Raw genomic sequence first — 6000 nt, 5'->3', positions numbered from 1 at the left:
TGACCTAAGATCATTCATGAAATGACATTGTTAACTTCTTTGATATCACGTCATTTCTATCATTTCAGTTACAGCAGCGCAGGGATCCCTAGTATTCAGTATTTTGTACAATGCGTTTTTTGTTTGTTTTTGTTTTGTTTTGTTGTTTTTTTAAATCCAAATTAGGTTGTTTGAAGCCAGTTAAACAGTTTGAAGGTATTCTTTCTGAGTAAAATTATACATTGTGAAGTCATTTTAGTTTCTGTTACAATACAGTTATACCGTAGCAGTAGCTGCAGTAGTGTCTTGCACTTCTGTTACCTGCCTAGAGGCAAGCTGTAAATTACTGTAATAGAATATCGAGTTAAAGCTTGCTTTCTTTCTTGAAATGAATGCCGCCAATTTTTTTTAAAATTAATATTAAAATGAAACGAGCATTTTTTAGATGTAAGATGCATTACTTAATAGACTAAATGGATATGTCAAATAGTTACAGGAATACGGTTCCACAGTTTTACTGATTCCTTTATTTTTTTTTATTTTTATTTTTTTTTTATCCAGTTCGTAGTGAACTTTTTATTTTTTCCCCTTGGAAGCAGGAACTCTACTCTACTCCCTTTAACTGACAAGACGTCTCTCCAATGGCGCCAATAGGCGTCCCTGTTCACGTCTGAATAGTCGTACTATACATCCTGCCCTACTGATAACCAGATGTCAGTGAACTAATCGAGCCTGGTAAAACGTAGCTGCTCAAAACAGGCAAAGATGGGGTTTATACATCGATAATATCTACAGAAAATAAGGTAAGACATATATGTGCTGTTGCTGTTAGAGTTTTGTGACTGTGAAAAAAAAAAAGTATTTATTAAACTACGAACAAAGTTAAACTTGATGGACCTACCGATTGGTTTCATTTCTCTTCCAAGAAAAAAAAAAAAAAAAAAAAAAAAAAAAACCCTACATCGTTAAGATTGCTATTAGGTATTCATAAATGTGATCTATTAAATTATGAAACGGGACTGTAGCTTTAAAGGGTGCTATATTGTGTATCTGTTTTAAACGCTTTGGTCGTTTTGATTTTTTGTAGAACTGGAATGACTATTCTGTTCGTAAATCTTACAATCTCAAAATTAATGTTTTGTAGATTTCTTTATATTATTTGGAAGTCTATGTGCAATTATTATTATTATTTTTTATGTCATGTAAAAGAACTCGTCTCTGGAATCTTAAATCAAGTTATTGTACAATAATAATAATAATAATAATAATAATAATAATAATAATAATAATAATAATAATAAAGGAATTTTATAAATTGTATAAAAACTGGAAGGATGTTTTCCTAACATGGCAACTATTAATTAATGTTTTATTTTACTAATCTGTTTGTTTAAAACGTGATACTTTCCTTCCACAGTGAATCTGTGTGCATATTTTCAGATCAATCCAACAAGGCGTTCAGAAATTCTCTCAAACTGTCATAGAAATAAAAAATAAAAAAATACACAGAAGAGAACGTATAACAAATACAATTTGCTCATTTATGCAAACACGTTTGGCAGCTGTAACTGAATCACAGCTGATTGAATAATTGATGAATGTAACGTTTTAGAGACATTTACTACTTTATGGGCAAAAGCAAAGTGCTGTAGCTGCCACAGGCAAGTTATTTTCTTCCAACATTGTCTTCAGCAGATAAAGCATTTTGATTAAACGTTCATCAATTCAAGGTTAAAGTGTTACTTCTGATATTTAAAATGTATCAGCTGTGTTTTAATCAAATGCTAAAATAGCAATGATTTTTGGATGCATGTGCAATTCTGTAGAAAAAAAAAAAAAAAACACAGCTAAAGCCCAGTATCATTGTGGGTTTATTGAAAGTAACTACACTATTGCATGCATGTTTTTAAAGCTGTAAACATGTGAATTTGTACCCAAATAAAGTTTCACATGAAATAGAAGTCATTAGTTATCAGTATTGCAGTTGTGATAAATATGCCAATGCAGACAGAAAAACAAATATAGAAGAAAATCAATGTTACACTACATGATACAGGCTACAAAGTTCAGTCAAAGTAAGTTTGATTTTCATAACTTTGGTACATATAGAGCCCAATTTTAATTATGTAAACTGTGGCAGAAGTGTCACGAACAGGAACCCAGCGCAATCGCTAGACATTTGTCATAGCGACGACGACTGTATGTGGATTACTTCTGCCATGTGAAGCAAGCGAATAATGAAGGTAGACAGTCTAAATAATAATGTTCCTAATCAAATTTTACCTAGTTTTAAAGGTAAATAAAATGTTGCTATGAAGGCATTCATTTAACCCTTTGTCAGCAGCAATAATGAGCTCACACAGAAGGTGGACGGGTATAAGTGCACCCCACATATGTAAAGGTGATTATCTTACAGCAGAAGAATGATGCAGAACTGGTTCATATGATTAAACTGTTCAGTATTGAATACATGTTGTTTTGAAGTGCTAATACTGTTTTTGTATTTATTTAAAAAAAACATGCAATCAACATCTAAATGCCTTTAAAATGTCACACACACACACACACACACACACACACACACACACACAAACTACACAAATAAATATGATATGATATTGTACTTGGAAACTTAACATGCACAAAAATCTAATAAAAAAAGGTAATTGTCAACACAACCTGTGCTCAGTTATGCATAAAAAAAAAACAGCTTCAGTCTTTTTGTTAAAAAAAAGTACATGAACAGAACTTGCAGACATAATAAAAATAAATAAATAAATAAGAGAGTCGCAACCCTCAAAAAACATCAACACTGCCAATTAAAATAACACCTTTATCAAAGTTTCAAAGTCCTGTGGATGGAGACATGTATCATACACACAGATGCACAGTTTTATGAAAATGACTCTAAACAAATACATATTTGAGGATACATGGAGAATTTTAGACGCGGTACACCATTTCTACATCTCCCTCAACTATCAACAATCTATTTTGCCAATAAGCAGGAGCTGTGATTGTGGTTTGTGAAAAATGTATGTATTTTTTGTAGCCCTCGTTAGGCGGATATGGGAGCAAACGCACACCTCAAAATATTACCCCTTTTGAAGGAGGATTATTCCTGTTTCCCTGAGTCTGACAAGGAAGTTTTTCATGTCATAATAAAGATGAGCAATTAAAGCTGAATCACATGTAAGGATATCCTAATCTTCAAAGACTTATGAGATATGCTACTTTAAAACACGCTGGGGTACATTTGCTGTTGACCAATTAGTAGATTGCTAAATAGCTCCAGTATCCCAATGACACCAACTACAAGAGTATTGGAATGATCTCCATAGAACAAACGGCACCTCTTCTGTTTAGAGGCGTTTTTTGAAGGCTGATGATCAAGGTACTGATGTACAAATCAATACCTATGTGTGGTAAAACCCTGGAAACCCTGTACAAATGTTGTGTTTGGACTATATGCTTTATTGCATGTCTAAAAGGACTTTTCTGATAGGTATTATTTGTTTTGTAGTACTGGGTATTACCATGTGTCAGTTTTTATAACGCTACCAATTTACACTAATTGTGGGTTCAATTACTAACATTATGTAGCCTGGGATTAGTGGTAATCTGGGTCTAAAAAACAGCCATATACTTCTTATCCTATGAGAACATAAATACATACAGTGAAGTGTGATTAAGTGGATGTGAATGGCATCAATCATTTACAGTACAAGATAGAACCTGAAAAAAGACAACTTCACCCTAAAAAGCCAACACCTTTTGGTCTGCTTTGTTTTTCTTTTAAAAGGTTTGCTCCTAATTTCATTCCTAATTTTACTGATTTGTTTTCCACAATTCTGAAAAATGTTGCCTCGTTTTTCAACAAGAATAAGTTTCAGGTTGCCCTATGCTGCCTCCCTTATGAGCTGTCATATGCCCCTCTCCAGCTATAGTATAGTGGCCAGCATTATAATTAATTAGTTTAATTAATTGATTTATATTGTATATATATATATATATTATATGTATATATATATTATATCTATATATATATATATATATATATATATATATATGCATATTTTACTCACTCACTCACTCAGGGTTGTGTGTTCAGGGCAAAGGAATGGGAGAGAGTGAAGAGCATTGCCTTCACCTGCACTCACTTACTCACTTTGTCACATTTGGTATCAGAACCAGGACAACAGCTCCTGCAAGACTCAGGCCAGGAAGAGTACTGCAGAGCAAAATAAAAAAGGGCTATGGCAGAAGACACCATCAGGCTGAGGGATTGGATCCAGGACTATTCGGGTCCTGTGGCTGATGGACAGGGAGTGATGGGAGGCGTATGAGAGGGAACACACCCTAAACACCCTGGAGGAAGGTGTGAAGTTAGTCCTCTGCTATCTGGAGTTAGCGATAAACAGAACAGCATTCCAGGTAGCAGGGTCTCCAGTGCCCAGACGGGGGGAGCACGAGCGTCCAGCACTCAGACGGGGGGAGCATGAGCGTCCAAAGTTCAAGGGGGAGCTAGTCCCACCTCCACTGCATGAGGGAGAGCAGCAGTTGTATTTAGGCATTTTACTTCACGTGCATTTAAAATATTTAATAATATGTGAGCATTGGGTTGCACAAATTAGTTCACATGCTGGGTTTCAAGTGAATAATTAATTAGTAATTGTATCCCGGCACAACAGTACATATAGATGCACATTTTACTGCATCACTGTGTTCGGTGAGTGGAGAATGGGTGCAGACAGGAGAGAGTTAAAAAACTAAATAAAAGTAAGAAAGTAAATTTAACAACAGCTACAAGTGCTGGAAGCACCAGCACCGTACTTGTTTTGTGTTTAGCGTTCGTCCACCCGGTTTGTTAGTGACTGTTTTGTTTGTCTGTTTATTTTGGCCTCAAGTGCCATTTGCTGTTTTTTTTTTTATTTTAAACCTTTTATTTTTCAATAAACGCACTGAGTGCTGCAGCGTCTCAGTTTCACCTGCCAGCACTGCTTGTCTGCGTGTGTGATTCTTTCTGGTCTGACGTCACCCTACAGCCAGCCTGTTCACAGTGGGATTCATCGAGTAGGCTACTCTGTTATCAGTTTCAGCAATGAGATATTTGGATCCTAGATCCAAAATGGCACTTTTGCAAAAATAGACAGACAAAACACAAAATAAAGCAAACACTAAATAAAACTAGTACTGTGCTTGTTTAAAGCCAGCATGAGTAGCAAGTGATTATATTTGTTTCTAGTTCTTACTATCTCACTTTCTCGTTCCACCTCTGAACACTCTACCGCCGATCAGCCAAAGCTGCAGTTCTTTTATATTGTGGCCATGGGACCTAATTTACCCCTCAAGCGCATTCAGCACGGGTTTTATCATATGCATGGTCAACAATCAGTTTATCAATAAGCACTGGCTGTTTATTTGGATTGGGAATTCTAACCCTATCCATGCTGTAAACAATAATAATAATAATAATAATAATAATAATAATAATAATAATAATAATGATAATAAAATGGTGTGTTTTTACAAACAAAACTACATTTCAATATTACAACGAATACAAAAATAACACAAAAAAATAATAAATAATAAAATAATATTTTTAATTTAAAGAAATAAAATGGCTTTGAAAAGTCTACAAAGCCCAAATACAGTTCTAGACGCCTGTTTAAATGAGTGGTTATCCATCACAGTCCTCAACTACTACGGACGGTCCAACAGTGTGTGTAAGGCAGCACTAACAGACAGCTTTCAAACAGTGTAGCTAAAGCAATTTATCTAGAGACTATGTTAATCACCAGCCTGCAATACAAATTTAAAAGAATAAAGTAGAACAGTTGTACCTTATCCACAATACCTAAATAATGTATGATCATCTCATGTTGAAAACCTGATTATAAATGAAGTGAATGGCACTCACGTGGTATCAAGATGGGTAGATTGTGCATTATTTAGGCACTGAGTAGGGCATTTTTCTTTTAACATCAGATTCTATAAATAGATGATTTCTCTGTTGTA

At 34.6% G+C, this 6000-nt stretch overlaps 1 protein-coding gene across 1 annotated transcript in view; it reads left to right on the top strand.

The window, feature by feature from the left end:
- Positions 1–609: 609 nt before the first annotated feature.
- Positions 610–6000, top strand: part of LOC121315407 (ciliary neurotrophic factor receptor subunit alpha-like) — a 32269-nt gene continuing 26878 nt past the window's right edge. Inside the window, exon 1 of the mRNA XM_041249505.1 lies at positions 610–782. The gene's annotated coding sequence lies outside the window, so the exon portion shown is untranslated. The remainder of the gene's footprint in view (positions 783–6000) is intronic.

The sequence above is a fragment of the Polyodon spathula genome, chromosome 1 (genome assembly GCF_017654505.1).
Source record: "Polyodon spathula isolate WHYD16114869_AA chromosome 1, ASM1765450v1, whole genome shotgun sequence".
Classification (NCBI taxonomy): domain Eukaryota; kingdom Metazoa; phylum Chordata; class Actinopteri; order Acipenseriformes; family Polyodontidae; genus Polyodon; species Polyodon spathula.
Note: the sequence above shows the minus strand (reverse complement) of the source record. Positions and strands in the feature narration are given on the sequence as shown.